General features: G+C 35.4%; 1 protein-coding gene across 4 annotated transcripts in view; it reads right to left on the minus strand.

Moving 5' to 3' along the window:
- Positions 1 to 20,975, minus strand: part of SFMBT1 (Scm like with four mbt domains 1) — a 142,849-nt gene that overhangs the window by 70,725 nt on the left and 51,149 nt on the right. For 3 of the 4 annotated variants that reach the window (XM_063114065.1, XM_063114067.1, XM_063114066.1), the window contains exon 2: positions 14,288 to 14,318. The exons of the other annotated variant lie outside the window; for it this stretch is intronic. The gene's annotated coding sequence lies outside the window, so the exon portion shown is untranslated. The remainder of the gene's footprint in view (positions 1 to 14,287; positions 14,319 to 20,975) is intronic. 4 annotated transcript variants of the gene reach the window in all.

Raw genomic sequence — 20,975 nt, forward strand, 5'->3', positions numbered from 1 at the left:
ATAATTAAAGCAGAGATGCTAGATGAATTCAGCAAAGTATATGGGAGCCATATTATATACAAACTTGTAGGCTGCTGGGAAGATTTTGGCTTTTGGGAAGCCACTGGGGGATTATGAGCAGAGAAGGGACATAATCTGACCTACCTTTTAAAAGAATCACTCTACAGCTATGCTGAAAATAGACAGAAGCAGGAAAACCAATTAAAAAGATCCTGGAATGGGCCGGCCCGTGGCTCACTCGGGAGAGTGTGGTGCTGATAACACCAAGGCCACGGGTTCGGATCCCATATAGGGATGGCCGGTTGCTCACTGGGTGAGTGTGGTGCTGACAACACCAAGTCAAGGGTTAAGATCCCCTTACCGGTCATCTTTAAAAAAAAAAAAAAAAAAAAAAAAAGATCCTGGAATAATCTAGGTAAGAAGTGTTGGTGGCTAGGTCCAGGATGACAGGGGCAGTGAAATGTTGAGAAGGGTGGAAGACAGATGTAGGTGTGAGAAAAAGCAGTGTCTGGGCTGACTTGAACTTTTTGGCCTAAGCACCACGAAAGATGGAATTGCCATTTATGAAAAAAGGTAAGTCTGAAGGAGTGGTTTGGGGAAGAAAAATCATGAGTTTCAATGCTAAATAGGACAAATATGATTACTTTCCTCACTATTTAAGGTCTGCTCTTTGAGTTATCAGGAAAATGTTTTCCAATCAACAAAAGTATAATTATTACACCCTTATGTCCATAGTGCTTCCAATCTATAAGCTATTTCCACATACAATGCTTCCTCTAAGCATAATAAAAACTCTAAGATAACTAGAATGGGGTCGATCCTTTTCTCAACCTTGGGAACCTTCTTGTCAGCTTCAATCCCACCTTATATTTCACCTTCTCTAGGTTAACTGATCAGCCATGAAGGGATTTCCCCCATACCAATTTGTAATTTGTGCTGTCCTGTTTTTTAAAACCACAAATTTTCCAGTAAAGGCACTTCAACATCAATTTTTCTAAGCTTTCTTTAATACGTATCTTTCAGAAAATTTCAGGCATAAATAATTTTTAAAAACTGATTCATACCATAAAAAGGTTGGAAATCTCATGCTGAGCAATTTATAAATCCCTAGTCCATAGTTGCTAAGTATGACCATTTCACAGACTTGTTTCCTCAGCAGTAACTAATTAGTACCAGGATATTGAGCACCTACTTTATGTCAGATACCAAGATTAGTAAAACATGGTTTTGAAATTATCTTTAATTTCAAAATATGTACCAAAATATGACAGAAACATTTAAAAATCATTTCTTAGGGCTGGCCAGTTAGCTCAGTTGGTTAGAGTGCAGCCTTATAACACCAAGGTCACAGGTTCAGGTCCCCGTACCAGCCAGCCACCAAAAAAAGAAAAGAAAAGAAAAATTCATTTCTTTATCCTTACGTTCATTATCTTGTAACCTAGAAAAATGGTAGATCTTCTGAAGTTCAAATATGATCACATTTTCATCGATTAAAGGCTTTATTTCTGGGAGCCAGTAATATAAGCACATGTTAAAACAGTTAATATGTCTTTGTTCTGATTAAATCAGGAGGTATTTGATTCACCAACATAAGCACTGACAAAAATGTACTAATTTCAATAGTACTATTGAAAGATTACAGAAAAAGACTATGTCCAGTTATAAAAAGCCTTGAAACTATTCTGTAATTTCATGGTTGCTGTTCTTCAGCTTTGTCATGCCAACTCATGTATCAGAAACTTAATTCCAACCCAACAAATGCTGGTTAACTATTTATCAAAAAAAAAAAAAAAAAAAAGGAAAGAAGTGATATCTCAGTATCTACTATATATGTGCCTGACACTTTTTATGTGTTACATAGCAAATAATTAGGCACACAGAACATTGCCTGAACCATTGTAAGCTTACTATAAGTATTAACTATTTTTTAATGATATCTTATTTAATCCTAATTATTCTGCTTAATATATGATATGATAATCTCCTTTTAAAGATGAGGAAACAGAATTTCAGAGAAGTTAAATAACCTGTCAGTTCATACTCATATAGTTAGGAAGCAACAGGGGCAGCATTCAAACCTCAGTCTGATTCCAGAGCCAGTTTCTCTAGTCATTCCAGGCTTCTGGACTTTTCTTAGGGCTCAAAGAATACAAAGATGATTGTGAGGCATCTCTTATACCATAAAGTGATCGCCCTAGATAATTTACACTCTAGTTCTTTTATTTAGTCTTTATTTATCTTTATTTATTTATTTAACTTCAACGTTACAAACTGTTCAACTAGTATGGTCAGTAACCAGGAGTCTGGACAGCACCTATATAGGTGCTGCCATCTATGAACTTCTAAAAATGTTATTCTAGTAACTTCTTAAACTAGACTAATTTATATGAAAGGATAAAAGCCTACCTAAAACCAAAACGCTGAATTAATGAATACTTGTAAAAAGAAATACGTTTTGATTCTTTAAGTAAAATTATAATTCTAACTAAGTATTTCCAAAGAAAACAATTTTAAGAGGCTTTTTGCTTAAAGTATTAAGATTCAGGTTTGTTCATGCATAGGCTAAAATTCCCACGTTACTGACATACACACCTAGAAACTACTTTCTTCACAGTACTGTACAAAGTTAAGCCCAGTCCAGATTCGACTCTCTCCAATTCTGTAATGGTACTACTAGTAACCTAATAATTCCCTCTATACCTTCCTCCTTACCACCAAACTCCACATTTATTCAGGGTGGCAAAATCCCCTGTTCCACATAATGGATACTGCTCAGTTAATCTCATTCCTCTTTGTCAGATAATTGTGATCTGAGCCTTCCTTGTGGCCATGTGACCGAGTCCCAGCTAAAGAGAAGAGCTTCTGGGAAATATATTTTCATTCCTAATAAGAGAGGCAAGATCATTTCAAAATGTCTTGAGTCTTTTTAATATCATCAATGTTCATTCTGCAGTGATCCCACAACTCAGGTCAACACACACTTCACATTAAAGTATGTACAGACTATATATTCTACTTCTTTCAGGGCCCTTGTAGTGTGGGTAAACATCAGAATGTAAACTCCATAAAGGCATGCACTGCTTCATTTGACTAATATTTACTGAACGCCTATTATGTGCCAGGCCCTGTGCTGGGCACTGGAGTAATGAGCAAATCAAAATCCCTGCTGCTAAAACATAGTTGGTACTCAGTAAATACTTAAGGAATTGCAAATTCAAATGATTACTGAACTAAAACACTGGTAGAATAAACCATTTATACATGTTTGTTTTGTTTTGTTTTTTGTGGGTTTTTTGGCAGTTGTCCAGTACAGGGATCAAACCCTGGATCTTGGTGTTCTAAGCACCACACACTAACCAACTGAGCTAACGAGCCAGCCCCAAATAAACCACTTTTAAAGTATGGCTGAAACTAATATTCAGATAATTTTATATATTGTACCTACTAGACAAAACAGTTTTTGTTATACACCAAAAAAATATGTATATTTTGTACCAGAGAATGTTTAATGTGAAAAATATTGGCAGGCAATCATACTTATTACAAGCAAACTGAAGAATTTCCAATTTTTCAACAAAAAATATATATATGAAAATTGAAAAGGAATGTGTTCCTTCATTATTAATTTTGCTATACCTCTAACGAATATGTGTAAAGTAAGTACACTAAAACACTAAATGAGGATTTAAATCAAAATTCAAAGAGATTTCTGGCAAAAAAAGAAAAAAGAAAGAAAAACTTTAAAGAGGTTAAAAAAGGAAAGGAGTTCAAAAATAAAATAATGAACATTTCTAATTATTCATGGATTTTGATATTCTTCTTCTCCTATTCTCCCTCCAATTACCATGATCTAGAAGAACAGGCCATATGGCTAATTTTGACATCTAGTAGGCTGGCTTAAAACTCTCAGATTTGATCAAATTTATATCAAGCAATAAGGGAGTCTGGCTATGAGACAGTTTAATATAAAATGATCATAGAGAGACCAATCAGGGACGCTAACATAGTTTAACTATAAGAGCTCAGCTACAGACAATAAGACAAAAACATGAAATAAAGGCTCCAAATGTTTTTTTTGTTGTTGTTGTTCTTTTTTGTGATCGGTAAGGGGATCGCAACCCTCCCGCGCTCAGCCAGTGAGTGCACCGGCGATCCGAACCCGTGGCGGGAGCGCTGCGGCGCTCCCAGCGCCGCACTCTCCTGAGTGAGCCACGGGGTCGGCCCAAAGGCTCGAAATGTTTTTGAGCTTCTTAGCTCAATGTTAAGAAACTGACCACAAACCAAAAAGACCCCAAAGTTCTAACTGGACCTAGAAAGTTCATGTCTTTACCTCAGAAATAGCAACCCACGTGCTCATCTCGGTATAGGCAGCCCCCCCAGAAAGGAAGATCACTGCCAGGGAAGGTTTGAAAACTCCATAATAACCACAATTAAAGAGAAACCAGAAAGACAGGTCAATGAAAGGAGATATCAAGTGCACATATATACATACCAGGAAAAAGAAACAGCATCACACTGGACCAAAACAAGTCTGACAGTCTACACTTTTTCCTCCCATTAAGTTCCTTGTTACCTTAGATGTGATACTGTGTCTACAAATTCTCTGGCACATGAACTCTTGAGAAACAAATGAAAGCAACATAAAAGCCAATTAAATTTCATTAAAAGCAGATCACTCTCTCGAGGAAGATGAAAAATCAACTGAAGCTGAATTCTGAGTATAACCAAATTTGTCCTACCCAAAGTTTAGCAGTTATTATCTTGAAAAGGATCACTCAGCTAAAATCGACAGAGGAACTCCCTTAGGTTGAATGTCCCCCCAAAACTTAATCCCCATGTAGCTGTTGAATAGGAAATCAAGGTAATTGAAAGGTGAAACATTAAAGAGGTAATTAGATTGTAGGACCATACCTAGATTATAAATGGTGGTCATGGGCATGGTTCTGAGGGCCTTAAAATGAGAATAAATAAGGAGTTATCTCTCTCTGCCACCTGCTCTGCCATCTTCTGCCATGTGAGACCCCTGTATTCCTGTAATGCCACCACCAAGGAAGACTCACTAGATGTGTTCCCTGGACTTTGGACTTGCCAGCCTCTGAAACTGTAAGCAGTAAATTTCATTTTCTTATAAATTACCCAGTTCTAAGTATTTTGTTATAAGTAACAGAAACGGACTAACACAGGTGCCTAGATGAGAACTCTCAGGTATTTGACTTTGTTTTTTCTCTTCATCAGCTGGGCAAGATATTTCTCCGAAAAATGAACAACAAAACTCACAGGCTGGTGAATGGCAACTAGTGAGATAATAAACTAGACTAACCATAAAAATCAGACTTAACTTAAATTGCATAGTCTACTGCTTACTAGCTCAGTTTCCTTATATGTTAAATAGGGAATATATTGGAGGGTTGTTGTGATAGCTTACATATAATACAGCACCATACAAACAGCAGGTATCTAATAAATTTTATTTATTAGAATACTAGAAATATGTCTAAACACTCCGATTCCCATGCAACCATGTCTCCCCATCTAAGGAAGTTAGGGTCATAAATTTTAGAGGCTACTCACTACAACTCTCAAATGTATGGAAAGTTTAATAAAAAATTTTAAGTAGTTAACTTACCCCTAAAAATGGGAGAAAATCAAGGTGTATCAATGATCAACACCAGATCAAAAGTAACTGGGCAGTCCTAGTAAGGAAGGCCTCAGAGCCAGACTGCTGGGTTTGAGTCTCATGTATTTATCCTACTTGCTCTGTAGCAAGTTAAATAACCAGTTTATGCCTCGGTGTCCTCATCTGTAACATGAAGACATCAACAACAATACCTATCTTGTATCAGTATATATCTCATAGTTACCTTGATAATGTAATCAATAAAGGCATGTAAAAGTTCACAGCATAGTAAGCCCTCAAAGAATATTAGTTCTTATTGCTTTAATAAACCCCTTACTAGAATGAATGTTTACTGTTTCAAAGATGATTCCCAACACATAAGGAACTGAGATGACAGTATTTTTTTCCTTACCAAGTATCCTTCTAACCTCTCCTAGCAAAGTTTCATATTACATGTTTTTTCAAATTAAAGTACATTTTCTTATTAACTCTTCAATGGAATGGAATAACATTGAGTTTAGATAACAACCAAAAGGCTAAAAAGGAATCATTTTGATAAACAGCCATCATCAAAAACCTTAGAATCAGCAGAAACGCACATAAACAAAGCCTTTGCCCCAAGGGACTAAGAGGCTCTGCCTCATCCCAGAGGCCCTGAGGAGAGAGCTGAGGTCTGCTACTCAAGACCCTTGGGAGGCTGCCTTTTGTACAATCATTCACCAAATATTAACTCCCACTCTTCCTTCTCAAGGCCTTCACCACCAGAGAGAGAGATGATTATTATAAGGATGCTTTGGGGGTTTTGCTGCTTTGTTTTGTTACATTAAGCACACAGGCATTTTGAAAAACTTTACATCAGAATTAAAAGATTCCTGTATTATAAACACACATGCTGTACATTTAATTCATTGGAATTTTAAAAAAGAGTCTAGGCCCTAAAAGAAGTAGATTATCAGTTATAAATGCTGAGAAACTTTGGATAGGCTACTACCCTTCAAAATCACCGTAGGCATCCATATAGGATGATCAGATAAAAACTAGTCCCTCAAGAACACCTCCCAACTCCAAGGCAATGCTGCTGCCCCTTAGGGCATCCTTGGGAAACACTGGGATGGTGAATGACTACTGCAAAACACCGGGTCATTAGGTCATGGTCTGCAAACCCAAGAAGGATGCTAAACATTTAATAACAGTGATACAAGGAACAAGTATAAGTTATTTAGAAAAAGCATTAATTATTTAGAAAACAAAACAACTCTTTAATAGCTTTTAATATAAGTTTTTCCAGAAAAGGAGTAAATCTCTGGTTACTACTACAGACACACTGTATAACATGTTTAATCTGTAAAATAACTCAGTACAGAAAGGTAAATAGACATAAGGGTGGAAAACAGTCTAAATTATGCTAATTAATTAGGAATATAATTAAACTCATGCAAGATGTAAAAACAAAACTCTACCTGGCAGAATAGTCTACTTATTGTTATTTCTAGAGTTTAGTATGATTCTTGGTAGCTTTTTATGTGGTTAGTATTAGAACTTAGTTGCACCTTATTAATTGCTTGTATAGATTTCAATACTCATATATACCAATCTAATACACATAAACATCCTCCAAAAACTATAAGTGCCTATGTAAATATATAGAAATGTTTCTTTAAATTTCTACAACTTTTAAACAAAAAAGATTTCTCCTCCACCACTTTTCTATTCTTTCTCTAAACACAAGTTGGGTTTTTTTCCCCTACCATTCAATTATTACCTTGGTAAGTTTAAATACAATACTACAAAGGTTGCCAGTTTTGTAAGATTAGCACTTACCAATCTCACTTTCTAGTGGTTAGTACAAAATTATCTATATAATTTTCAATCCTTAATAATAGTGACTATGCTACTAATAGTTATGTTTTTATGTTTTATAAGACACATGTTTTCCATAAAACTACCTCTATTAATTGCTATGTTTTATTAGAAAAAATAGTTATTACAAAATACAAAACATCTTTCGGTCTTGGAAAAAACTATAATTGAAACAGACAGTGGCTCACCACAGCCACTGCCACAGCCACAGCTGCTGCAAAAGCAGCTCAACACAATAGCAGTAGCCACAGCCACCACAAAGGCAGCCCACCAGACACTTGACTGCAGTGACACAAGGAGTCACCAGTGAAGACCAGAAAAAGAAGAGACGTCTCTATCCTCAAAGCTCACTCCAGAGTAATAAAAGAAGCAACTGCTTTACCAGATGACCAGACATCAATGTAGAGATACTAGAAATACAAAAATCCAAGAAAATATGACACCACCAAAAGAACACACAGTAATTCTCAAATACCAGACCGTACTATAGCAGGAAACCCTTGAAATGACTGAAAAGGAATTCTGAGCAACAAACTTAAGGAAACTCACTGAGATACAAGAAGACTCAGACAACATAAGGAAATGAGAAAAACAATCCAGGATATGAAGGAGGAAATTTACAAAGAGATTAATACCTTAATAAAGAATGTAGCAGAACTCATGGAACTGAATTCACTCAACAAAATAAAAAACATAACCAAGAGCTTAAGCAGTAGGCTAGAACTGAAGATTTCTGATCTTGAAGATAGTCTTTACAAAATAACCCAGGCAGATAAAAAAAGGAAAAAATAATTTTAAAAAAGGAAGAAAATCTAAGCTCACAAACATTCGAAGCATGGGTGTTCCAGAAGGGGAGGAGAAAGCCTATTCAGTGAAATAACAGAAAACTTCCCAGGTATAGGGAAAGACAAGGACCTTCAGATTCGGGGGTCTCAAAGATCCCCATACAGATTTAACCCAAAAAGATCCTCTCCAAGACACATTATAGTCAAACTGGCAAAGCTCAAAGACAAAGAGAAAAATCTTAAAAGAAGCAAGAGAAAAGCGTCAAGTCACCTGTAAGGGAGCCCCTGTCAGACTAAAAGCAGACTTCTCAACAGAAACTCTACAGGCCAGAAGAAAATGGGATTACATATTCAAAACACTAAAAGAAAAAAACTGCCAGCCAAGAATACTATACCCAACAAGGCTATCCTTCAGACATGAGGGGGAAATAGTATATTTTCCAGACAAACAAAAACTTTGGGAATTTATTACCACATGACCAGCCCTACAAGACATCCTCAAGGAAGTCCTGTGTCTGGAATCTGAAAAACAATAATCATGACCCTGAATACACAAGAAAGAACAAAACCCACTTGTAGAACAAATATGCAAATGAGAAAGAGAAAGAAACTAAATCTTACTATCAGAAAAAAAAATGACAATGTAATAATTCCCCTGTTTTATTTCTGATTTTAGTAATTTTGGTCTTCTCTCTTTTTTTATTGGTCAATCTAGATAAAGATTTGCAAATTTTGTTGATCTTTTTAAAGAAAAAAAAAAAGAAAAAAACAGATGCCTGAAGTCATCAAAATAACCTGACAAGAATTTAAAACTTCATTATTTGAAAATTAACAATACAAAAGGTAGGCTTGAGGTAAAGAATTGGTTATTAATGTCTCCTTGAGAGGGAAATAATTTCCAGTACCATCTGAAATATGCTGACACCAGCACCGTTTGACATATTCCAAAGACTAGTTGTTTTTTTAGGAATTTAGAGGGGGGAGGGTGTCAAGGTTGTTATTTTCACTGTTGTATTTAAACTATTCAGAAAACAAATGAGTTTAGTTGGTCAAAACACAGCCACTCACTAGGAAAAATATCATCATAAAGGTAAAAATAACTCAAAGCACACATCCTAAATCATTAACATCTTTTTCCTCAGTATTCTCTGACAGGATATAACATAAGCACAGTATTTATTTACAGTATAAAAGAGAATTCAACTTAGTTGTTTAAACTCACATTAAGTTCCTCCAAAATGATATTGTGAATATTCTCACAGGCTTAGCCACATCAAGTTTGGAATTTCATGACATACAAACAGACAGGGCACTTAGACCTTCCTGACTTGGAAAACAAAATCCAATGCTTGAAGTGGCTTAATGTTAAATATAACTATCAAAAGTCTTGATCTTACTTCAAATTCCTCTCAAAGCATCTTTAAAGAAAAAAAACATCAATACGCCATTCAAACACCAGAGTACTATTCTCCCCTGAATCTTTAACAAAACGTCAAACAAATTCAGATTGCTGGACAGTTACACTTCAAAGAGCCACCTTAATGAAAATGTCTTGTCGACAAAGAGTTCAGAAAGAAAGAGAGGGAAGGAATGAAGAGAAAAAGGAAGGGAGGAAGAAAAAAAGAAAAGTTTTCCTGACTTTAACAAATACTATGATCAGAAGTATCATGTAGTTTTGGCCTTGGAAATTTAGACATTAGGCACACTTTGCAAAACAAATAAATAAACCTAATAAACAAACATTACTCCCATCGGCTGAACCTTACAATTTTGGAGGGATATTTTCGGAGTGGGGTGAAGTGTAAAGAAAATATAATAATTTTTTCACTTCAAAGGATGAGTAATGCAGTTCAACACACAACTCTCTCATTTGCTGTTTTTGTTCCCCCAGATAAATACTTCATGCTCACGTTACTGTCTCATTTGCAAACATTTGCTCAGTGCCTTCAGCAACTATATCTAGTACTGCACTTTTACATATATTAAGTCAACTGCGTGGATGATTTTTTAAAATCTCTTTTTGTTTCACTGAATAACTGAGGCTGGTAAATCTAAAAGCTAGAAGGAACTTTAATAGGTCATACCTAGTTTAATGATCCTCAACAGTTTGTGGTATATACATTCTCATGCTCCAACATCTCAAATAACAACAGCTCTCCATTACCCTACAATGCTTCTCTAGTGAGTTCTTCCCTACCTGCTATGGTCTAAATGTTGTGATCCACCCAAAATTCACATGGTGAAACTTATTCTCTGGTATGACAGTATTAAGAGGTGGGGCCTTTTGGGAAATGATTAAATCATGAGGGCTTAATCATGAATGGATTAATGCCATCTATAAAAGGCTTCAGAGAGCTGCCTCACTCTCTCATTCTCCTTCTCTCTCACCTTTCTCCATGTGAGGATGCAGTAACAAGGAACCGTCAATGAGAGTGGTACCTCACCAGACACCAAACCTGCTGGTGGTGCCTTGATCTTGGATTTCCCAGCCTCCAGAACTGTTAGTAAATACATTTCTATTGCTTATAAATTCTCCAGTCTTAGGTATTCTGTTATAGCAGCACAAATGAAATAAGACACCACCCATCCCTGAGGTTGTCTGTTCTGTTCCAATACCATCAATGACACAGTGACAGAAACCTCTCCCACACATACCTTCTGGGAAAATCTATTCCTCTTCTGAGCAGCTCCACCACAAAGTCTGCCCCTAAACTGCCCCCAAGTTCCTGGGGCTTCTGCCCAATCTCCACTAAGAAGTTTGCCTTCACTCACACGAGACCTTCACTTAGCTGAGAGAACAGTTCATTCAACAGTTCTTCCTAAAACAGGTCCTGAGTTCCCTCACCCTCTTAGTCCCTCCTCTGAAATACATTCCAGTTTATCTGTAGCCCAACACAGAATACAAGAGAATAAATTAAAACCTTAAAATGATTTTGATTTCTGTTTTATATAGTGTATTTCTGTGTCCAGACAAAATATTTCAAGGGTTAAGTTTGCTCAGTTAATTAGACTTTGATATCGAGATTTGAGGAATCAGTCTTGATGGAACAAAAAACTGTTCCTTCCTCTATGTTTCCTTAAATTTAACCAATCATTTCATAAAAGCAGACCACATTTCAGAAGGAGAAACTAAGGGATATCATAGACAGATTAGCACACTCCACAATGTAAAGGAAAAAATAAACACACTTTCCCAGTAGAATTAAGTTCTCTTCTTCAAAAGTACCACGGCATTTTGTGGGACCCTCTAGAAGAGCATTTCCCCTAGAGTGATTCAGGCCTACCTTTTCCTCAAGGCCCGCATCCTGCCTCAGACTTTCTCCATGATTTGGCACAATGCCTGACAGTGGTAAGCTGGCAATTTGTCTGCTGAATGAAATTAATTGGGAATAGTTCTCTCATCTATTTGGATAGAATTCAAGTCTTCACTCTCAATATTTCTTATAATCATCTTTTAATTTAAAAGAGTGCCAAGAAAACTAAATTATTAAAAAGTTTCTCGATTCTGAAAATATGATGTTTTACCAGTTTTAAAAAAAATAAAGAATTTCAAAAAATATCACATAAATAGGAGGTATAAAAGAGGCTAGGAAAAAAATTTTTTTTCTAAACAAAAGCCTTAACATTTATAAACTCCAACTAAAAACCCATAACAACATGTAGCTTTTGGACTTAAGTCCATATGCTAAATGAACATGTTTAGTTACATGTTTGTTGGGCAGTATTTTTTATTTTCAGTAAAACTATTACAGCTTATGAACTATATTACACATAAAAAGTCCATTTTAAAACAAATTACTTCAAAATTTGACCTATTATACATCTGGCACAGACCAAACTGCTATATTCACAGTAGTTACTTTACAAAACACATAATATTTATGTGCTGACACTAAATTTCTACATCTTCAAAGGCTAATTCTAAGCTGATCAATTAGTATACAAACCTTCCTACCCCAAGCTTCATTCATTCACTTAACTCTGACCATTCTAAGCATCTGCTACATATGTATAGTTCCTATTAGGAAGTACATCTACCTACAAAACACTACAAAGTTACTGTGACATTAGATTAGTATTTAAAACAGAAGCACTGACAGCTAAAAACAAAAAAAGAAAAAAATCATCCCATTCAGAAATAATTCTGTAAACACAGTTAACAAGATACAAAAGAAAAAATAATAATAATAACAGTAAATGCTCAATACAATTTATGTCAACTTTAAAATCTTTCTTATTTAATCTTTTTTAAGATCAAGGAACAGAAAAACCCTTTTATAACAATATAGCAGCATAAGAGACAGCAGCATGATACATCAAAGCCGTAAAAAACAAAAACAAAAACAAAACCCATGCAATTATTAGATACTCATTACAAAATACTATGCTGGCAAAAGATATGGTCAAGATTGCAATTTGCTCTTATAAAACAATAATTTAGGGTACATACAGTCTATGCCTACAGAGCAGGTCTTTAAGAGCCAAGTAGAATACTTTTTTACACAGTCTGAGACAGAAGGGTTTGTTCATAAGCCATTACTGCAAGGGGTATGGGGGGAAAACAACAACAACAACAAACCCTCAACCTGCTAATAAGTTGAAATTACTTGTCTACCAATTCAACTGGGAAATGGTACATTAGAAAAAACAACTACTTGTTAATAGCATCATTGCATTTGTAACTAAAGAAATCATATACTACTATACCACTGGGTAACAAAATAGAAAATAAGGGAAAGTGTCTTTTTATAAAAGTATTCCAGCTAACAAATGATGAAAGAATGACAGAATTTCTATTAAATAAATTACTGCATCTAGGTGTTGACCATCAGTAAGAGCTTACATCCATTACAAAACAAGAGACAACCTGAAATATTATGTGCCTCCTAATGGAAGAACATAACACCAACTATTAAACTGTCTCCCCCCCACCCAAAAATCAAACTTGAATCTGACTGAGCTTCTAGATACAACAGAGAGTTAGAGGAACATATTAAATACCACCACAATGGTGAGCCAATCATCAAAATCAAACTATGGAAAACACCATAAGACAAACTACCTGGTTTTATCAATAAATTGGAAAGAAAAAAAGAAAGAGCAAGAAATGGAAAACGATACTATAGATTAAAAGAGACTTAAAATAAAAATCTAAAAAACTATTTGGGGGGAAAAAAAAGACTATTCACCATAGCATCAAAAAGAATAAAGATCTGACTTGAACACTAAAAACTAGAAAATATGGCTGATTGAAATATGGCATGTGAACTCAAAGAAAATCTAAATAAATGGAGAGGAAAATCATGTTCATGGGCTAGAAGACTCAAAGATGCCTAGGTAATTCAATGGAAAAAGGATAGTATTTTCAAAAAATGGTACAGGAACTGGATATCTATATGGACAAAAATGAACCTCAGCCTTGCCTCACACCATAAATAAAAACTCAAAATGGATCATAAACCTAAATGTAAGAGCTAACACTACAAAACATCTAGGAAAAAAATAGAAAATCCTTTTGACTATGGGTTGGCAAAGATTTTTTTAGATATTACACCAAAAAAAGCACAAACAATAAAATAAAAATCAGTAAATGAGGATTATACCAAAGTTTAAAACTTTTGCTCTTCAAAGACATCACTAAGAAAAAGAAAAGACTGGGAAAAAATATTTGCAAAACATATGTCTAATAAGATTTGTATCTAAAAACTCTTAAAACTCAACAAACAATCCAATTTTTAAAAATGGGCAAAAGCTTTGTAGAGGCATTTAAAGAAGATATATGAATGGCAAATAAGCATGTGAAAAGGTAATCAACTTCATTAGTCATTAGGGAATGAAAATTAAAACCACAATGAAATATCATTAAACACCAACTAAAATGACTATAATAAAAGACTAAGAATACCACATTTAACACAGATGTGGACAAATTGGAGCCCTCATACAATGCTGGTACAAATATAAAATGGTACAGCCACTTTTAAAACAGTTTGGCAATTACCTAAAAAGTTGAACACAGACTTACCATTCAATCTGGCAATTCTACTCTTGCGTATCTACAAAACAGAAATGAAAACATAAACATACAAAGACTTTTACACAAGTGTTCACTTCTATGAATTGAAAACAACCCAAATGTCCATCAACTAGTGAATGGGTAAATAAAATATGGTATATCTATCTACACAATGGAATACTACTCAGCTATAAAAACGAATGAAATACTGCCATTTGCAACAACATGGATGGACCTTGAGAGAATTATATTAAGTGAAACAAGTCAGGCACAGAAAGAGAAATACCACATGTTCTCACTTATTGGTGGGAGCTAAAAATTAATATATAAATTCACACACACACACACACACACACACACACACACACACACACACACCTGGGGGGGGGGGAAGAAGATATAACAACCACAATTACTTGAAGTTGATACGACAAGCAAACAGAAAGGACATTGTTGGGGGGGAGGGGGGGAGGGAGGAGAGAGGGAGGTTTTGGTGATGGGGAGCAATAATCAGCCACAATGTATATCGACAAAAGAAAATTAAAAAAAAAAAAAAAATTAACAAAACTCAAATATGCTTCAATGAAACTATTAATTTTTTAGAGACTTAAGAGACCAATACAATACATTGGTCATTGTATCCTACAAACAATATCTTTTTATTTATCTTTGTTGCTGTGGTAAAACATATGTAACAAAATTTACCATTTTAACCACTTTTAAGTGTACAGTTCTGTGGCATTAAGTACATTCACAACATTGTGTAACACAATTTTTTAAAATTATAGCATGTGTGATACAATGGGAATTGAACTCTGCATAAATTTTAATGTTCTTAAGAAAAAAACGTGGGTCAATGTAGCAGATTGAATTATGTTCCCACAAAACTCACTGAAGCTTGAATTGTTTCCCCCAAGTTTTACGTATTAGAAACTCGGCCTCCACTGTGACTGTTAAGAATGTAGAAAATCCTACGATGGTAATTGAAAGGTGGAGCCTTGAAGAGATGATTAGATTGTAGGACCACGCAGTATTGAAAGGATTAAAAACGGTGGTCAGGGGCATGTTTCTGAAGGCTTTAAAAGAAGAGAGAGGAGAGTCTGTCTTGCTGTCTCTGCTCCATCATTTCTGCAATGTGCTACTCTGCCATCACTGTCACCATCACGAAGGCTCTCACCAGATGTGTTCCCTGGACTTCGGACTTCCCAGCCTCAGAAACTGTAAGCAATAAATTTTGTTTTCTTTATAAATCACCCAGTTTCAAGTATTTTGTTATAAACAACAAAAATGGACTAATACAGTCAATAATAATATTTTGGTCATGTTTTAACAACAACAAAAAGAATCGTTAATTTTGGAAGTACATACTAAAATATTTACCAATGAAACAACGTGATATCTTGAAATTTGTTTTTAAAACAATATTGGGAGGACATAGCAACCAAACATAATGCTTGATCTTTAACTTGATAATGGAGGGGGAAAAAACTGTGATGGATATTATTATGACAATCGGAAAAATGTGAATAAGGACTATATAAAATAATAGTATTATATCAATGTTAAATTCCCCAAGAGTGAGTGTCTTATTCTTAGACACAAACTAACATCTTAGGAGTAAAGTGTCATAATGTCTGCAATTAATTCTTAAATGTTTCAGGGGGGAAAAAGTATATATGACTATATAAATTTTATATATATACATGCGCGCGCACACACACACACACACACACACACATAAAAGAAAAAGATACAGAAAACAAACAAACAGTGATTCTAGGTGAAAGATTTAAAATGAGAACTCTGAGCAAAAATGGAAATTAGTACAGGTTTACTGGAAAGCAATGTGATGAAATCTTAAAAACTGAAGACAAAAATTAAACATTTACAAAAACTAAAACATCATACTCTTTGATCCAATTCCCCTTCAAGAAAATTACACAAGGCAGGGTAAGGGAGGAATTGGTAAACGGCAATGAAAAACAATTACATTATATAATGCTGAATATACTAATTATCCTGATGTGAGCATCACATATTGCACACAGGTGATAATATTCAACTCTGTATCCCACAGATACGTACAATCAACTATGTTACAATATAAAATAAACAAATAAAAATTAAAAAAAGAAAATCACACAAGAGTGCAAAGAAGGAAAGGGATGACAACACTGTAGTGGTTAAATTTTTTTTTTTTAGAAACTACTCAAACGTCTACCAATAGGTGGTTGGGTAAATAAGTTATGTTAAATACTTAAAATGAAAAAAATAATATGAGAAGAAGAAAAAGGTATGGGTATCGATAAAACAACATTAGCTATAAATTGGCTATTGCAGAAGCAATCCTTAAATAATGGATACTTGGATGTTCATTTTACTATTTTGTCTATTTTTGTATATGCTTGCAATTCTCCATAACAAAAAGTATTTTTAAAATAGACAATACAAAATTCCACGGACACAATTCTTTACAAGTGATCATCTACCCCCTTTCTTTCCCAAATTAATAATATCAAAATGGGGGGAGGGGTTCCATACTACATAAATGGGTATATATAAATATTAAGGTTCTATCACCCTTGATTTTTCTTAAATCTTTAGGTCATCCCTGAACATAAGTCTCAATTTCAAACATCTCGAATCCAGTAGAAAATGGATGGCAGCTCATACTGTGCTCTTACCAGCAAGCAGCTCTTCATTTCTAATATAGGAACCATACTGCTCTAGCAAAGGAAGAAAACACATGTAGAAAAGAGCATGGCCTATTTTAAACTTTGTTTTCTATGAAGTTGTTCAGCTTTTTCTTTTAAAGGTTAAAATATTACTTGCACTATTATTGTGCCATTTCTGAATAAGAAAAACAAGAGAGACTGGATATCACCCAGCCCAATATCTTGAATTTTAAAAAAAGGCAGTCCAGGCCTAAAATTATTATTATTTCAAATTAACTTCAACATTCAGTAGCCAAGAAGTATTCTCCTCAGCCTAACTTGCATAGAGTGAGTGTTGGTTGAACACCTGCTGAAATAAATAATGAAGAACTGGAGCAAAGAATGCCTGTCTTGAAGGTGCTAAATTCATAGTCCAAGGCCACGGAATGCCACCCAGAACCCTGTAGTCACTGGGGTTAAGAGCTCACAAACTCACCACTTAACACCAGTTTGCTCAAACCTGGAGCAGGAATTTTCAAAACAGCCTCCTCTTTCTTTCCACAAGTCATATGATATTGATATTCATTAAGTTCCAAAGCAATGGGGAAAATCTAATGATTCAAGTTAAAATTAACTAAGATTAATATTTATTCATGGATTTCCAGTGGTTGGGTTTTTTTTTTTTTTTTTTTTTTTTCCTTTTTGGTCCTAGCCCAAAATATTTTACAAAATTATGGTATTTACATTTTCATCCCAGAAACAGCGCTGTTCTTTTTATACCTCAATTTCAAAAGAAAAAACATCTAAAGGCTCACCAAAGCAGCCAGTATCACCAATCAAAATATAATCTTCACACAAATGGAAGAGAATTTAAAATAGTGATGATATCAACTGAACATTTTATTTAGGAGTTAATTTTTACATGTGATAAAGGTATTATGGTTTAAAAAGTCATTTTAGAGATAAATACTAAATGATTTATGAAGTGATATAATACTCCAGATTTGCAATACAGTGATTCAGAGAGGGAGGCAAAATTGTCTATATGTGTCCAAAAGGAAAGTACAGATGAAACAAGTTGGCAACGTGTTGATAATTGTGGAGATCAAGTAATGGGATATTCTCTCTGCTTCTGTGTATGTTTAAATACTGCCAGTAATAAAAAGTAAGCCATAAAATAAAATTATAGTGATAAATCAGCCTTCTCAGAGGTTATACCACTGAAGCAGTAGCATCATTAGTTGTTGTAAACACAGAAATAAAAAGGATGCATGGTAATTGACATCCTGATATTCATGGATGCTAGTACTCTGCTGAAGAAATTGCTGCATTTAAGTAGCATGAGCGGTGATTCCCTTGACTAACATCCAAAATTAGACGATATTACATCCAAAATACAGTTTACAATTTAGAAATCTTTCTGAAAAAAATCAATGATATTTAACAAGTATGCAATGACTACAAGATCATCTTTGTTATTTGAATATTTCCAATTTCTAACATTTCTTTTCCTCAAGAGCCTATTCCTGTAACAGTGAGTGTTGAAGCTAGAACAGTAAAGAAAAAAACAGCCCGTCATTCCAATGACATCCCTGATCTCCATCTCCTGAAGTTATAAGATTTCAGAAGGAGTGACATCATCAAGATGGCAGAATAGATGGTACTCAGTGTTATTCTCCCTCATAATCGACCAATTTACAATTATTAAAAAGCAAAGACTGCCAACCTGGGACTGCTGGAGCTCAGGAGAAGAGAAGAGATCCACAGAGTTCATGAAGGTGGGAGAAGACCTGGCAAGAGGAAGAAGAAACTGCTCTGACCATTTTAAGCCCAGCAGCTTCAGGGCCAGCCCTGTAAGAGGAGAGAAGAAGCTGGAAGCTGCAGCACACAGAGAAGGAGCCAGCAAAAGCCGCAGCTGAGCCCTTTGCGTGAAGTTGCCTAGAGTTTACAGTGAAGAAGAGGGCATTGGAGTGTACCATACCAGCACCCAGGCCAGCAGGACCACTGACAGGGTTCCTGTGGACCCACACAGGAACAAGGGCCGCAGCCAAGTGAAGAAAGGAATCACCCAGAGGCTGGTGAGTCAGCATGAGGGACACAGGAGAAGTGTTTGGAGTGCAAGAGAGAGGCAGGACCACTAGGGTAACACTGGAGTACAGAGTGGGCAGCTGATCTGCCTTGTGATCAGCATGGGCCCACTCAGTGGACACTGGTCAAGGTGATAGAACTGCAGGGGGTGCAGTTTACTGGAAAGACTCAGTCCTGGGCCAGAATTTCCACACAGCTCAGGTGCATGTGATCTCAAAAGACCAGTAAGTGATTAGAAGGCCAACAATTAAAATCTGGACTCCACAAAAAGCCTGCCCCAGAGAATCAGTAGCAAAGTAGCAATTTAGCACAACCACAGAGCTCAAGTGCTGGTCCCCTCAGGAAGTTCCCCGAATTTTGGAATTAACCAAAACCACAGACCAGAGACAAAGTTCTGATATTAACCAGCAAGGGTCTACTACCAAAAAGCACCTACAAAACCTAGAAGAGGTAGTGGTCTCCTCAAATGCCCAGGCATCAACATAAAGACATAAAGATGGAGAAAGAACATAGAAATCTGACACCAACAAAGGAAAAAAAATGAAGTGCCAGCAGTGGACCCAGAGGAACTTGGATTTATGAAATATCTGACAGAGTATTCAGAATAACCCTCTTAAGGATGTTCAGGGAGTCACAAGAAAATATAAATAGAAAACTAAATGATATTCAAAAAACAATTCAGAAGCAGAATGAGAACTTGACAAAAGAATTGAATCAATTAAAAAACACCCAAATAGAAATTCCAGAAATAATACGTTATCTTAACTGAAAAACTCAACAGAAAGCTCCAACAGCAGACTTAAACAGAGGAAAGAATTAGTGAGCACAAAGATAGAATATATGAAATTATCAAATCACACACATAAAAAGTCATATCAGAGGAGCAAAAAGAAAAAAGAGTAAGAAAAAATGAAACAGAAATACAGCAAATAGGGGTCTCCCTCATGCAAAATAACCTCCACCTAAATTGGCACACCCAAAGGAGAAGAAAAATGAAGAGATGTAGAAAGCATATTCAAGAACATAATGGGTGAAAATTTCCCAAGTATGGAAAAAGATGACAGCATCCAGGTACAGAAAGCTCAGAGGCTGCCAATCAAATTTAATCCAAGGAGGAACACCCCAAATCACATCATAATCAAATGATCAAAAACCAAAGACAAATAAAGAATAAGGAAAGCAGCAACAGAAAAGAAACACATGACTTCAACAGAGCCCCAATATGTCTCTCAGTGGATTTCTCAGTAGAAACCCTACAGGCCGGAAGAGAATGGGAAGACATATTCAGAGTGCCAAAGGAAAAAGACCATCAGCCAAGAATTCTCCGTGCAGCAAAACTAACTATCAAATATGAAGAAGAAATAAAGTCTTTCCCAGACAAACAAAAACTAAGGGAATTCATCAATGCTAGAGCTGCCTTCCAAGAAATGCTAAAGGGAGTTCTTCAAAGAAGATGACGCTAAGGAGCAGCAAGAAAACATGTGAAGGTACATAACTGATTAGTAAAGTTAAGTTCACAGAAAACCTCAGAATGCTCCAGTGTCATAAGGGTGGTGAATAAACTGCTTACATCTTTAGTATGAGGACTAAAGGACAAACCTAACAAGATGCTAACATATACGACAACCATGTAAGAGATAGGCAATATTAAGAGATGTAATGTGAAACAACAAATTGTCAAAAAGTGGAGAGAAATGACCTCAAAGAGTTGAGTGGGCTTTGGTTCTTTTGTTTTTTCTGGGATATCAAAGTTAAGTTGTTATTACCTATAACATGTTTTTTGTAAGCCTCATGGTAACCATAACACAAAAACTTATAAGAGACATACTAAAAATAAATAGCGAAAAATCAAAATACACTGCTGAAGAAAACCACTCAATCACAAAGGAAGACAGTAAGACTGGAAAAATGGAAAAAAGGATCAACAAAACAACCAGAAAAGGAACAAAATGGCA

Source organism: Cynocephalus volans, chromosome 11 (genome assembly GCF_027409185.1).
Source record: "Cynocephalus volans isolate mCynVol1 chromosome 11, mCynVol1.pri, whole genome shotgun sequence".
Lineage (NCBI taxonomy): Eukaryota > Metazoa > Chordata > Mammalia > Dermoptera > Cynocephalidae > Cynocephalus > Cynocephalus volans.